Raw genomic sequence first — 15,826 nt, forward strand, 5'->3', positions numbered from 1 at the left:
TAATGTAATTCCTCTAGATTTGTTCTTTTTGCTTAGTCTTGCTTTCGCTATACAGCTCTTTTTTGGTTCCATATGAATTTTAGGATTGTTTTTTCTAATTCTGTGAAGAATTATGGTGGTATTTTGATGGGAATTGCATTGAAATGAGTGGATATTTTTACTGAAATGCCATCTGATCACCAGGTGTGACGTGCACCCTTCACTCTTTAGTCTTCTTGGTGTGGTCTGTTTTTCTCCACAGCTTGCCCCCAGTCTTATGTGTATTGTCTCCATGTCTCCATTAAAATGTGTGAGTTCCAGGATAACAAGGTCTTTGTTCTATGAACTGCTTTATGATGGGTACGTAAAACCAAGCCTCTCAGAACATAGGAAAGGGTCCTTCGATGTTCACTGTGTTCTACAGCTAATGTCATAAAAGCAACAGAATGATCCCTAGAGCCAAGCCTTCCTTGGTTGTACTTTCCCCCACTGTGTTATCCCATTAGTTTATCCTCTCATAGGTTTATTTTTTCATGTCACATGGCACGCCACCAGAGACAGGCGCGTGTTCTTCCAGGTCTAGACAGCCATAAGCTGCGCTGTAGAGCATGCAGTCCTGCTGCCGAGTCTTGCAGCCTTTAGATGGGCTCCCTCTATCAAAACGAAGCCTGCAGCATTATAGATGGTACACTGTGGGTACACAATGTAAGACTTAAAAACATTTAAACACGCTAGTTTTAACTATACTTTTCTTTTTGTTTAATCACCATTTATTCTGTTGCTGGTTGTTTTCTCAGCCTCAGCAGAAAACCAAGGTTCAGGACTTAAGCAAATCCTGGGCTCAGATTTTCCCCATCCACTGCCCTCCCTCCCATTCCTCTGTCTGTGTTTCAGGCCATTAGGACTGGCAGCTGTAGCCATTAAGAATTCACGTGGCAGACCGTTTATCGGGAGAAGGATTAATTCACTACTCAGATACTCCCAATTAGCTTTTAGACCCTGTCTGCCTTTTCTTCTTTGCAAAAGGAGAAAGGTTTTTCCCACTTGATACATTTTTTTCTCTGCTTTTTGGAGTTCCATTATGACCAGAAGCTATTTCTACCCTTTGCTGTGCATCTAGGCACAAAGCTACAAGGCTTTTCCCTGTGTGTAAAGCTTGTGATGCCCTCTCTAGGTAGGATGAGCTTTGCTCCAGGTTACCTGCCTTTCCTTAATTTACTGAACGTAAAGTTGGAGTTTTATGTGGTTTTGCATTTTTGGTTAAGGATAATTTTCAATTCTCCAGTGGTCTTCCTGTGGTGCTTACAGCCTAACCCCTACCCTCTGCCAAAATTGTCCTCAAAGGCCATTTCTGTCTTGCACAATGTCTTGCCCTTCTGGACATTAAATAGGAACATAAAATGGATCTTATCATGAGGAGCACAGACAGAAAGCAAAAACTGTTTCAGTCGGGTTATTGGTTAAAGTCTAGCTTAAACGAAAGCCAAATTGCATGATGATGTATTGTGATAATATAGGGAAAATATTGGCCCCTTCAGAGAGAGGGAGAGGAGTTGTGCCAACCTAGGCATGGTGGGCAGGCGAGGTTGGAGGGGGCCTCCTGGAGGAGGCGGTGCTTGCTCGGGCTGAGTCCTATAGAAGAGAACAAAGTCAACAGTTGTGCCTGAGAGGGGACTGGAGGGGATGATCTCAGAGGAAGTAGATGATATAATAAACCGGCATGGTATTCATTGGAAACTGTAAGCAGTCCTGTGCTGTGGGAGCCTGGAGCCTGAAATGGGTTTAAAAAGAAAGAAGGCCAGACAGGGTTCCAGGCTAAGCCATAGAGCACCTTGCAGACTCTTAGGGATGTGGGCTTAGATGAATCCCTTTGGTGCCTTGTGAAGGCTGGCTCTGGGGAGAAAAGACTGGCTAGAGCAACTCCAGTTAGAAGGCTGTTGTATACAAGAGGCCAGTGGCGGCACCCTGAGTCAGGCTGGTGGGGTGACCCTCAGGACCTTCCTAGGACAGGCGGAGGTTGAGTTAGAGGGAGCAGGTGAGACCTGGACTGTGACCAGGCACCAGAAGCGAGAAGAAGGAGCTTGTGGGCATTTATTCCTAGGTTGTGAGTAGGCCTGGGGTCCATGAGTGTGGGGTCGTGAGAAGTAGGGGCAGATGTGCTGCTGGCAGTTTCCAAAATACAGTTTCTAGAGCTGAAGAAAGCCAAGAGAGAGTGAAAACTGGGGAGTAGAAGAGGATCCCAGCAGGTGATGGGGAGGAGAATTGGGAGAAAATGGCATGGAGGAAGCCGGGGAGGGCACCTGTCAGCCCGGGGGAATAGAGATGGAATTGATACCCATTATTCCAAGGAGTCTGGCCCTTTAGCAAGAAGAGCACTTTATTTTCCAAGTGAAGCAGTTCCATTCCAAATAAGCAGCTCCCCATTTCTGAGAAGATGCTGAGTACATCTTCTGCCAGAGAACTCAGAATGTGAATCAGAATTCTCAGCCCTATTAAAGTGGCATCGTCTCAGGGCTGGTTCCTGTAAAGCCCCTTAAGGGCGCAGGCTTCCTTTAAACTCTCAGCCAGGAACTGTGATCTTATCTGGATTTGCCACCACAACTTTCCCTGGACTAAAGATGGACTTGTGGTGCCGCTGTTCTCAGAGGAGGGCAAAGGACAGGGGTCAGCAGATTTGCCCTCCTCCTGAAGTGGGTTCTTGAATACGTATCAACCAGAAGCAGGGGGTCATGGCCCCGAAAGGTCAGGTGTTGGGGAAAGCGGTCCTTGTGAACCGACAACTCTGGAGTATACATCACCAGTAAACCCCAGTCCTGTAAAATCTGTAAGGCTGCAAGCTTATTGTCATTGGTGGTGGTGTTTTTGATACTTCCTCTGCCCTTTTATTACAGTTAAATAATTATTCCATAAGCAATTCTAAATAAATATTTAATAGAATTTATTGGTTTTCTGTTTTTTTAATTGGGATTGTCATTATCAAATAGATGCCTCTTATGTTGGTATACAGTTAATTATTGCTTCTGTTGAAAGATGGATCATGGGCCGGGCGCGGTGGCTCACGCCTGTAATCCCAACACTTTGGGAGGCCGAGACGGGTGTGTCATCTGAGGTCAGGAGTTCGAGACCAGCATGGTAAAACCCCATCTCTACTAAAAATACCGAAAAAAAGTTAGCCATGCATAGTGACGGGCACCTGTAATCCTAGCTACTCAGGAGGATGAGACAGGAGAATCACTTGAATTGGGAGGAGGAGGTTGCAGTGAGCCGAGATCGTGCCATTGCTCTCCAGCCTGGACAAGAAGAGCGAAACTCAGTCTCAAAAAAAAAGAAAGGTGGATCATAAAGCTTTTGAAATACACTATTATCAGAAAAATATGTGATTTTTAAAAAGTGATATTTATGTTAGACCACAGTTATCATTTGTTAAGATTGTTACTTTATTCATCTTGAGAATCTAGCAGTGTCCAAGAAAAAAGTTTTATGGTAAACTTGACCTTTCTTTTCTGAGAAATTCTAGCATTTTGTGTGTGCTAGTTAATGGCTAGTAGAAGGCAATTAACAAAAACTCCATTTCTTTGGGAGAAGTGCTGGAAATGTTTGGAGTATTTCTTTATAAGAGCTTAAACTTTAACCAATTATTTCCTTGATGCTAAGATATACAAAACCTGAGAGTGCAGCTGAACTGACTTCGCAGGTGGCCTGCATTTAAAACCATGGTCATGGCGCCGCGGTTCTCATGCTTGAGTGTGCCCAGCATCACCTGCAGGCTCACGGAGCCACAGACTCCCAGGCCCTCCCCAAGCCTCTGCTTCTGTGGCCGTGGGTGGGGCCTGACAATTGGGCTTTCTTGGGTGTCCCACAAAATTGCTGCTGCGGCCGCTTCTGCTGCTGTCTGGGTTGTCTGCCTTTGAGAACCCCTGGTATGGACAGTGTGGTGTGAGTTGCAGGCAGGATTTTCACCTTACGGTTTGGGATCACTCTGCTTCTTACGCATTGGGAGAGACACTTCCCCGACCGTTTGTTTTCAGTCTCTAATTTTAGCCGTCTAGGGCGGAAACACCAAGGCCTTGTGGGAGGCACGGAGGTGAGGAGGCGCCCCATCTGCCGGGTGAGAACCAGCTAGACAAGGGGAGGCCTGGGAGTGCAAGGGGGCTCTGGTGACAGGAAGTAGTCCCCCTCTGACCCGGCGACACGGTGGGGAGCAGGTGACGTGGTTCCAGTGCTCCGCCATACTGGGGTCAGGATGAAAGACGTCGCAGCAGCACAGGCAGCACTGTGGAAACTGTTCCCATGACTGTGAGTCACTGAGGCTCCCAGACACGACGGAAGTGCAAGTGGGAAAGAGGATGGCAAGTTGAGTAACGTCAGGGGTAAGCAAGGAGGTGCGGGAATCACTCACTTCCTTGGCAGGGTACGCACGCACCTGGCGCAGGAACAGCAGCAGAAGCCACGCTGGCTCTTCCTGCTGCGTGTGCATCTGGCCCTGGAAGGAGGCGCACCCAGCGGCAGGCTCTCCTGGCTCACCTGGGACTGTCAGGGTGCTGCAGTTTGCAGGACCATCCTTTGGGTTCTTACCTCAGTCAGCTGGGCCAGGCAACTGGGTGTCTCCAGCCCATCATGCTGGAATGTGCTGGAAGCTTCCTCAGGGTACCTGGGCTTATTTTGGTAGTCACTCATACACATGAAATGCACTTTGGGGGAGAAGGATTAAATATTGTGGTTAATCCACTGAAAAAATGAATGCTGGGGAACACAGCCAGCTTTCCTCTGTCATTTATTTATAGGCTTAAGATAGCCAGAAGGACGTTTCTGCTAGAAAGTTATTGCCAGCTGAAAAAGAGCAAGTCTTCACTATTATCCAATTTGGTATGTGTATGTGTGTGTGTGTGTGTATGTATATATTTATTTCAGGTTTTTTTTTTAATGAAACTAAGGGCAAAGGTCAGCTCCTTCCTATTCCTTGTGGATTGTGCTGCTGATGGGAAATTCCTTTGACTTCACAAACAGAAGGGATTGGAAGTGCGTTCTTTGTTATCACATGTCTAAGATCAGGAGGCTTTTAATACGATTTTCTTTTAGTTAATTTTAAAATATTTTATTATGAAATTCATTTTTTTTGGCCGGGCGCGGTGGCTCAAGCCTGTAATCCCAGCACTTTGGGAGGCCGAGACAGCGGATCACGAGGTCAGGAGATCGAGACCATCCTGGCTAAACGGTGAAACCCCGTCTCTACTAAAAATACAAAAACTAGCTGGGCGAGGTGGCGGGCGCCTGTAGTCTCAGCTACTCGGGAGGCTGAGGCAGGAGAATGGCGGGAACCCAGGAGGCGGAGCTTGCGGTGAGCTGAGATCGGCCACTGCACTCCAGTCCGGGCGACAGAGCAAGACCCCCCCCTCAAAAAAAAAAAAAAAAAAAAAAGAAATTCATTTTTTTTCAAATGATGTAGATAAGTATAAAATAAACAATAAAAGTTCTTCCTTTCCTTCCATCCAGGCCTTTGTTCTGTTCCCTAGTGGTAATCTCTGCTATTTCTTATGTGTCTTCTCAGGCACTTCATTAGATAGATAGGTATGAGAGAGAGAGAAATGTACTTACACATGAATAAAAGTTTCTGGAAGGACATATAATTTTTAAATATACTAGAATTATGTTGTCTATAGAGCATTCTGCAACTTCCTTTTTTGAACTTAATTTACTGAGCACCCTTATGTGTCATTTCTTTTTAACTTTTGCATTATAGTTTTTAAAGACAGATGTGCCAAAGGTGATGTATTAAGCTCACATGATAACTACTTACGTTGTTTCCAAAATTTCACCTTTGCGAACTGTGTTGCATTAATAATCTTGATGGTTATGTTTGCACACCTCTTTGAGCACAGCAGCTGAATCGAACCTATTCCTAGAAGTCGAGATCCAGGATCAAAGCCACAGACCCCATCAGGGCTGCTGCAGTTATGCTTGCTCTAGTATTGTTTGAGGTGGGATGTTTCCCCACCCTTCTCCAGTACTTGGCATTCTAACCTCCCCATTTCCTCTAATACATGAAAATGGCATCTCTTAAATTATTTCTTTGCTTATGAGCCAAACCGTTTCATTTATTTCTCCATCTTTAAACTCCTGTACACATCCTCTGCTTATTGTTCTCTTGTGGTGGTACCGTAGATGTTTAATTAATTTTTTAAAAAAATATTTATTTATTTATTTGAGATGGAGTCTCGTTCTGTTGCCCAGGCTGGAGTGCAGTGGCTTGATCTCGGCTCACTGCAGCCTCCACCACCTGGGTTCAAACAGTTATCCCATTTCAACCACCCAAGTAGCTGGGAGTACAGGCGTACACCACCACACCTGGCTAATTTTTGTATTTTTAGTAGAAATGGGGTTTCACCATGTTGGTCAGGCTGGTCTGGAACTCCTGACCTCAGGTGATCCACCTGCCTCAGCTTCCCAAAGTGCTGGGATTACAGCCATGAGCCACTGTACCCGGCCTAGATTTTTAATTTATTTATAATAGTTGTTTATGTACTAGGAAATTAGTCTTAGTCCATAGTCCGTCTCATATATTGCAAATATTTCCCTCTGTTTTGTCAGTTAACTATATTTATTTACTATTTTTTTGACCATACAGAAGATTAAAATTCTGTGTAATCAAATGTTTTAGTATCTTTCCATGTAGATTTTGAGTTTTGTGAAATGCTCAGAAAGATTTCTGTATGCCAAAATTATTTTGTAAATTCTTGTCTGGGCTGGGCGGGGTGGCTTGCCTGCAAACAACCCCAGCACTTCGGTGGCCTAGTGAGAGGATCGCTCGAGCCCAGGGGTTCGAGACCAGCCTGGGTAACATAGGAAGACCTCATCTGTACACCAGCAACAACAATTAGCCAGGTGTGGTGGCTTGTGCCTGTAGTCCCAGCTACTGGGAGGCTGAGGTGGGAGGATCGCTTGAGCCCAGAAGTTCTAGGCTGCAGTGAGCCATAATTGCACCACTGCATTCCAGCGTGGACAACAAACAGAGCAAGACCCTGTCTCTAAAAAAAATAAAAAGTAAATGCTTGTCTATAGGTTCTTCTAAAATTTTATGTTATTAGTTTTTAACTGTTAAGTATTTTACATGCAAAAAAATATATACTCACCACCTTTACCCACAGTCTAGCTTCAGACACACAGCAGTACAGGCAGAGCCATTCAGACCCATCGCGGTACAGATGGGCCGTTCAGACCCACCACGGTACAAGCGGGGCCATTCGGACCCACCGCGGTACAGCTCAGACACATGGCGGTACAGGCGGGGCCGTTCAGACCCACCGCGGTACAGGCAGACCGTTCAGACCCACCGCGGTACAGGCAGAGCCGTTCAGACCCATCACGGTAAAGGCGGGGCCGTTCAGACCCACCGCGGTACAGGCAGAGCCGTTCAGACCCATCACGGTAAAGGCAGAGCCGTTGAGACACACAGTGGTGCAGGCAGAGTTGGACTCACCTCTCCGTCTGGATTCTGTCTCCTTTTCATTCTTCCAGTGGTAATCACTAGCTGGGATTTGGGTTTTCTCGTCCGCAGTGATGCCCATGTACTTTTCCCGTATGTGCAGGTAATTTTAGACACCCCTGAGCAGTCCTGTGAGCGGCGTCATGCTTTGTATCTCACGCAATTTATGTTTTCCATCCCCACTCCTGTGTGGGTGCAGCCATCCCGATTCACATAGGCTCAATTTATTCATCTCCCCTGCTGGATGGGTTTTATACATACTCTGGAATTCACTTCAGCATTTAAAATACTACTTTTTGTGAGCACACATGCTTTCGCTGTGTAACATGTTCACGAAGAGGACAGGGTGCTGGGTCACAGGCTGTCTTAACTCACTGAGTGTTCTTCAGCTTCTGAAGCAAAACGTGAATGTGTACATTTTGGTGTTGACTCCTGAGTTAGGTATTTAGATATCTTTATTATATGTTTAATTTAAATATTATCTCTAGTAGTTATCTAATTATATATTTATTTTATAATGTGCTTATTACAGTCCTTACTGTTGTTGTAGGAACTACCCTGTGTCTAACTGGAAATTGCTGTTCAGTCCAAGGGAAAGCACTGATGCCTCAGATATCCTCTTGGTTCATTGAGAACGATTACAGCCTGCGTGGTGTTGCGCTGTTTTCTTTTTTTTGAGACAGAGTCTCGCTCTGTCTCCCAGACTGGAGTGCAGTGGCCGGATCTCAGCTCACTGCAAGCTCTGCCTCCCGGGTTTATGCCATTCTCCTGCCTCAGCCTCCCAAGTAGCTGGGACTACAGGCGCCCGCCACCTCGCCCGGCTAGTTTTTTGTGTTTTTTAGTAGAGACGGGGTTTCACCATGTTAGCCAGGATGGTCTCGATCTCCTGACCTCGTGATCCGCCCGTCTCGGCCTCCCAAAGTGCTGGGATTACAGGCTCGAGCCACCGCGCCCGGCCTGTGCTGTTTTCAAAAGTGGCAAGAGCAATGTGGTCAGCATAGCTTGTCTTGCTACTGGAGAAAGGAACCCAGATGTGTCTGTGTAATTTGTGCTCATGCGCACGTGGGTGCAACATGTCCGAAAGGATGTATGTGAGATATGAGCTGTGAACCCTGGCGGAGCTGCAAACCCTCAACCCATCACTAGGAACAGAAAGTTGTGAATTCTCTCGAAGGGACTTTCTTGTCCACAATCCCATTCTCCTAACAAACCTCCCCTCTTGAAACAGCAGCTGTTAATTTTGTGCTCTTTTTTCAGTGTGGGGAGAGGAGACAGAGTCTAGCTCTGTTGCCCAGGCCAGAGTGCAGTGGTGCAATCTCAGCTCCCTGCACCCTCCACCTCCTGGAGGCAAGCACCCCTCCCACCTCAGCTTCCTGAGTAGTTGAGGCTACGGGTGCACACCACCGTGCTCAGCTCATTTAATGTTTTGTAGAGACAGAGTCTCACTATATTGCCCAAGCTGGAATTTTGTGCTTTTGAAAAATAATTTTGCCACATACTTTTGTTTCCCTAGAAGTACATTGTTTAGTTTTGCTTATTTTTGAGTTTTATACAAATGTTATCAAGTTAATGCAGCTAACTTTTAAAATCCAACTTCTAGCTTTCTAAATTGATCTGTGCTGTTGTGCATTTTAATTAATTCCCTGTCAAGCTCATGTTTCCACTTGGAAATGTTCACAATTCACCTTTCTCCTGTTGGTGGACTTTCGGGTTTCTAGTTTTATTTGCATTATAAAGAATTCTATGAACATTTTTACACAGAAACTTATGGATCAAAGAAGAGGTGGGAGAAAGGACAGGAAGAAACGCATGTGGTCTCTGACAGCGTTACTGAACCCTGGCAGTCCCGGCCGACAGTGGTGGTCTTGCTGTGCCTAAGCAGGGGCTCTGGACGTGGCTGTCAGTGGCTCATGGGATGAGCTAGACACAGGCTCACCCCTGCGGGGGCCAAGTGCATTTATTCCTGAGAAGAGCCCCGTAACTTTGTAGGGTGCTTGAGAGTATGGAAGAGGGACTGCTTCCAAACGCATGGCCTGAAAACAGCTCAGAAGCTTGGTGGAGGCGAGTCTGGTCGACCTCATTGGATGTTACTTTCAAACCATTTTGAAGTTTATGGTATTTTCTTTAAACATTCAAGATTTGTGTTGTTTAAGCAAATTTAACCTTTTTTTTGTTGGTGTTAGTAATCACTGTTTCCAAAATGGATTGCAGAGTTTTCAGCCTTACAACGTGTATAAATACAGCAGAAGGTAACAGTCTTTTCTGTGAGATGCAGAGTTCTGATTGGAGGCAGTGATTGCCATCGTGTGCTGTCTGTGTGCATTGAAATGGTGTAGGGTATGCCTTTGGCTTCAAGTTTAGCCATTTCTAACAGCCATAGTATTTTATGGTAGTTTTTTGTCCTGTTTGGTGGAGAATCTCTGAATTATAGTTCTCACAGCTTGGGGATCACTCTTGCAGAAATTGCCCAGGAAGTCCTGACTCTTGGACTCGTTGTGTTCCTAAATTAAAACCAAACTGGGGAATAGGTGCGTCTGTGCTCCTGCCGCCTACTTTCAGAGTTACTCTAGCCAGTAGGAATGAAGAAACTGGGTCTCCACGACCCAGGATCTGACGACCTCAGGGACAGAAATGCTGGCTGAGCTGCATTCAGGTTCTTTGTAGGACCTGCTAAAAAGGACCAGTTAAGTGGGTCACCAGTTAGAAACAGATTGCAGCATCAGGTGAGTAAATGTATGAAGGTTCATGAAGAAGACACTACTCAGTCAGTTCAGAAAGCCCAAGGAACATGGAAACTAGTAGGAATAATAATAATATTATGAATAGTGATGTTCTTATAGAATCCAAGAGGCGGAAGAACCTGTGGGAGCTCCGGCCTCGCCCCTCGTGGACTCCTGTCCATTCCTGGAGACTGCTCAGGCACCACTCTCCCCACTCCGGCCAGGCCGCGTGGAGACCTCAGGCGTGGTGGTGCCATGCCCCACCCTGTGTGTGTCGTCGCCTTACTGCGACCTCCCTATGCATGTCCTTATCTTACCATGACCACCCTGTGTGTGTGTCTTCGTCTTACCACGACCGCCCTGTCCCAGAGTCTACCTGTCTGCATTCTCCAGCTAGCCTGTGAACTCCCGGGGTGACGAGGATGTTGTGCTCCGCTCTGTCCCACTTCGGAGCACAGTGGCTGATCCATAGCAGAGCAAATGCGTGGCTGGACGAGGGATCAGCTGGAGGTGGCAAGCAGTCGGATGTGGGGGTGAAGGAGAAAGAGGTGGCGATGAGTACTGATTGCAGTTTATTATCAACAGACATGCATCAGTGGGAATTGGGAATACAAAGAGGCAGAAAGGCGTCCGGATTCTGGGCCCAAACCCTGGAGACAGACAGACCTGAGTGTGGGCTCCTCGACGCTAGTGATCCTGTGGCTCTGAGTGATGTGCTGAAGCTTTCTGATCCTTGGGTCCTCGTTAAAATGGGTGTAGTGATAGAATTGTCATTCATTTAAAGGGTGTGGCATGTTCTTGGCATGTTGCAAAGTGATGTCGTCATCATCATCGTCATCATCACTGAGTTTGGAAGAGGAAATGATATGTTTTATTTTTCCCTTCTCAAATTTTTGAATTTAGTGAAAATAACCAACTCTCTTAGAGGTGGTAGTTGCAGCTGAAGATTTTTGGGACTTCAATGTTCAGGCAATATTTAAAACCCAGGAGTTATATTTGATTGCCTGGGAGAAGATGTGGAATAAGAACAGAACAGGCCCCCTGATGATCAGTTTTTAAGGGGAGGGTGGAAGAGAGGGGTCCCAAGAGGGGAAGCTTTGGAAGAACGAGCTGAGACAGCGAGAGACCTGGGGACGGAGTGCGTGTTTGAGGGGAAATGGCGCAGAGAAGACAAGTGAGGGCAGGAATGGAAGAGACCATGGGATGCAGCAGCATGTGAACAGTTGACTGTATTCACTACTTTTTGGAGAGCAGTTAGGATCAAAACTAGATTTTAATTTTTTAAAAGCGATTTGAAATAATGTTAAATGTACACGAGAGTTGCAGAGGCAGCACAGAGAGCTTCTGTGTGTCCTTCAGCCATCTACCCAGTGTCAGCCTCTTACATGACCTCAGTACAGCAATTAAATCTAGGAAACGTGTGTTGTTACAGCACTGCCAATCACACACAGCCTCCGTGGTGCCTGCAGCTTTGCTGCTGTAATCCTCTGTGTGTCTTGTGGTCCAGCCCAGGCCCCACCCGCACTGGCTGCCTCGTCCTCTGGTCCTCCCAGGCTGGGATGGTTCCTCAGCTGTTTCTTGTCTTTCATGACCATGACACTGTAAGATGCTGCTCAGGTGTTTGGAGGATGCCCCTCTCTTTGGGTTTGTCTGGTGTGTTCTCATGATGAGACTGAGGATCAAAGTTTGGGGAAGAATGATGCAGATGGGTTATTCTCAGTGCATCAGGCCCGGGAGCGCGTGGTATATGTGATTCTTATTACTGCATGTACCAACCTTGATCACTCGGCTGAAGTGGTGCCTTTTGTGTTTCTCCAATGTGAAGTAATTACTTTCTTCTTTGTAATTCATAAGCATTTGAAGGAGATACTTTGAGAGTATGCAGATATCCTGTTTCTCCTTAAACTTCCACGCCCTGATTCTAACATCCATGCATAATTACTGCCCTGGTGTTCTAATGGTGGTGCTGTACCTCCCTATTTCCTTCCACATTTAGTAATTGGAATTCTTCTGTATGAAAGAACTGTTGCTTCTTTTGTTTATTTACTTGGTTGTTTGTTTATATCCATATGGAGTCACTAATACTTATTTTACTTTTTGGGTTATAATCCATTATTATTATTATTTATTTTGTTGCTGAAATTGTTTCAACTTTGACCACTGACACACCTCCTAGTATTTTCTCTGTCACAGCCCTGGATCAGCCATTTCTCCAAGGATCTTTGGCTTTTTTGAGAGTGGTATTTAGAAACCAAGATGTGGCCTCTTTGTGTGCTTGTTACTACTGGAGCATTAGTGTTACTAGGCCTAGGCCCTCTCCATGGACATAGCTAAGTGATGTATTTGTGTGTAGTAAGCTAAAAACACATGCATATTGATTTGCGCATCTATGTACAGGTATGGAAACTAGATTTTAATGACTAAGCAGGAGGTAAGGGACTAGGGACTGGAATAGACTAATCTTTCCAGAAGTTTGGTGATACTGCTGAATAACGTTGTTTTTTCTAGCTTTCTCTGTAATACGATTTTTGCAGTAAATAAATAGAGAGCATGTGATTAGAGGAGGCTCTCTGTTGGGGGGACCTTGAAGAAAAAACAAGGCTAAAGAGGGATGTTTAGTTTCTGCAAGAGGTAACTTACGTCTGTAGATAGAAGAAGGGGGTTGCTGAAGAAAGTATAAATCAGTGGAGTAAAGGATGAGAAATGGGAAGGTATGAGAAGATAATTCAGGACAGAGATAGAGCGTTTGACTTGGCAAGCCCAAGCACACCTCTCTGAGACGTGGGAGGGAAGGAGAGGTGAATACAAATGTGGCAGAGCTTTGAAGCTGGACATGAGAGCTGGTTCCCCCTGGAGCCTGTCTCCTGTTCAATGAGAAGCCAGGCCGTGTCCTGAGAGGTGGGGGCCATGAGTGTTAGGATGGAAGGGTCAGGAGAGAGGAGACATGGCATCCCACCCCCTTCCTCATGTTTACTCCCTGGCATAGTTGGCATTTTTCTTTATGTTGAGGAAAATGCTGCTAAGATCTGATTAGTAGGTGCTAAATACCCCAGTTTGTATAAAGTAGGATGGTATCTTTTCAGGGCTAATGAAGTGACCAAATCAGGTTTGGGTAAGGCCACCTGGAGATCCGTGTCCTTCAGCTGATGGCAGTCTTCCTGTGCATCCCAGCTATCCACAGAGGTGCTTGCAAAATCTCGCATCCCAACAGCGGCAATGCCAGAAATTTCCAGGCTCATATCTACCTGCTTAGCCTCTGGGGTTGGGGTTGGGACACCCCACCTGCCCTTCCAGAGGGTGACTGTCTGCACCTGTCCAGTGTGCCCCCCCGCTCCCTCCTCTGTGTAGTGTCACAGCTGCTGTGCCTGGATCTGAGGAGGCACGGTGGGAAGGGAAGATGCCCACACGACCCTTGTGCTTGCCTTTTCGGCTGGAGCACGGGGTGGCGGCACCGCGTTTTTCTGCCCACCTCACCCACCAGGATGCAAGCTTCCTGAGGCCAGGGCTGCTTCCTGCCACGCCTTGCCACCACGCCCCTTGCCTCCCCTGGGACATTCTCTTCTTTGTAGTCGTCTGGTGTGTGAGGGATTTTGCGTTTTGTCTTCTGCCCTGTAATTTAAAGGGATAAAACACTCACATTTAACTCAAGCCAAAACCCAGTTTCAGTCTTTCCACCAGAAATCCCTGAGATGTGGAATTGTGGGAAGCTCCTTGGAGGCTGCTGGGCTGCTGGGCTGCACTCTGTGGGAAGATGGCCTGCAGGCTTCAGTGGGCTGGGCTCTCCCGGCCATGGCTGCCTTGGTGGCTAACTCAGGCTGCGGCGACAGACTAGTGAGGCCGGTGGGCTCTTCCCTGATGTTTAATATAACCTGACAGATAAAGTGGATTTGTAATGAATAAATTATCCAAAACCCATTTCTATTTCTTTGTTTGAAATGAAAACATGGCCTTGAATATGTTTCTTGGAGAGAAAGAAGAGACACTTTGATTAGGAATTCTCTGTACTTTTAGTTTTGGGTCAAGAAGAAACAAAAACCATTGGCCGCAAGCTCTTGGGTGTTCCAGGCAGCCTTCAGTGTATTCAGGTGGCTTCTTCGTTCTCGGCTGGTGCAGGTTGGTGCAGCCGGGATGACAGGAATATTCCACAGGACAGCGAGGAGTGACTGTACTGTGGACGGTGTTTCTGTCCCTGCAGCCGGGGCTGTGAGGCTGCAGGCTGCCGTTTGCTGGTTTGCAGGGCCATAATTCTGGCCTGGAGCTTGACAAATGACCCAGGACCTCTGAGATGGGAAATGAGGTCTGCATCCCGTGTTCTAATCAGGATTTGCTGTCAAAGGTCATTTTCCACACTGCGGCTTAATAGAGTTGGTTTTATATTCCCTGAGGGATACACACTTCCAAATGGTTACCGTCTCACTAACTGTGATGTATACAGCTCATGTTTGAAAGGAAATCACCTCTTCTCCAAGGCAGTGCTTCTCAACCAGGAAAACTTTTCCCCTCAGGGGACACTGGGACATTTGGCAATATCCAGCGACCCGGAGATTGTCACATCTAGGTATGCGGAGTGGCTAGGTGGTGCTGCGGAGATTGTGTGGTGCACAGGACAGCCCCACAAGGAGCGACCCGGACCCAAATGGCCCTGGTGCTGAGAGGGACAGACGCCGCTCACAGAGAAGCCACCATAGAGGCCCGCAGCCAAGCAGGCTTCCCAGGGCAGGTGGGGCCGGGAAAGCTGTTCCGTGGTGCAGCATTCCAGTGGCTCTTACGGGGTGAAAGCCCCCCTTAGAACTAAAAGTCCTGAAGCCGAGACCAACTGGGGCCATCCACGGCCCTGTGCCGTGCTGCCTCCTGAACGCACGCTGGGAGCTGGAGACGGTCCAGCCTCAGCAGGACTGGGCCCCGAGGACCCCGCCTGTAACGTGGCGCTGGCTGCCTGCAGGTCACGGGGCGTGGAGGGGGAGGCTGCCAGTGCTGTCCTAGTGTAGCAGCACCTCGTGGTCACGACGGATCATCTTTCTGAACTTTGCACCTCAGACATTTAAAATGGAGATTTTGATTTTGGCAAATGTGGAAAATAGATTTCAGCTCAAAAAGCAAGACCTGAGAACATGGTGTGTTCAAGTGTCTTTCATTTCAGGCCGCTTTGCAGCCTTGGGCCCCTCGGACTTGTACCTAGAAGGCAGTAAAGATGACAGCAGCCCCCGTTTCACTGATGGTGGCTCAGAGGACATTGTGAGATGGCTGGAGGGTCAGGTGGCTGTAGGGTCAGGGCTGTGCAAGTTGTATTCAGATGCTGTTCGCTAAGCCCAGAACATTATAGGAGGTAAATAAATAGCACACAGTGTTCTGGGGGTAGAAAGAGGAGCCCATTTCCCAGGCTGCTGCCAAAATCCTTTCTCCTGTCAGCGTGGGAGGTGACCCTGCCTAATTAAAGGACATCTTTTGGCCCTTCTTTCCCCTGGCAGCAGCATGGAAGTGGGTAGGGGAGGAGAGGAGCACGCTTTCTCCCACCCCTGGGGACTTGTGAGCGCAGTCTGCAAGCTCTGACTCCAGGAGGAGGCGTGGTGAAGTGCACTTCTGACCACGTCACGCTCCGAGAACGTGGACACTGCATCTCCGACCACGTCACGCTTCGAGAACG

The 15,826-nt window shown here is 47.2% G+C and overlaps 1 protein-coding gene across 3 annotated transcripts in view; it reads left to right on the forward strand.

Annotated features, from left to right (window-relative positions):
• Positions 1-15,826, forward strand: part of RPTOR (regulatory associated protein of MTOR complex 1) — a 399,056-nt gene that overhangs the window by 163,189 nt on the left and 220,041 nt on the right. The window contains exon 1 of one of the 3 annotated variants that reach the window (XM_026455871.1): positions 3,888-4,349. The exons of the other annotated variants lie outside the window; for them this stretch is intronic. The gene's annotated coding sequence lies outside the window, so the exon portion shown is untranslated. Of the gene's footprint in view, positions 1-3,887; positions 4,350-15,826 lie in introns of those variants that run through there. 3 annotated transcript variants of the gene reach the window in all.

This window comes from Piliocolobus tephrosceles, chromosome 16 (assembly GCF_002776525.5).
Source record: "Piliocolobus tephrosceles isolate RC106 chromosome 16, ASM277652v3, whole genome shotgun sequence".
NCBI classification, from domain to species: Eukaryota; Metazoa; Chordata; class Mammalia; order Primates; family Cercopithecidae; genus Piliocolobus; species Piliocolobus tephrosceles.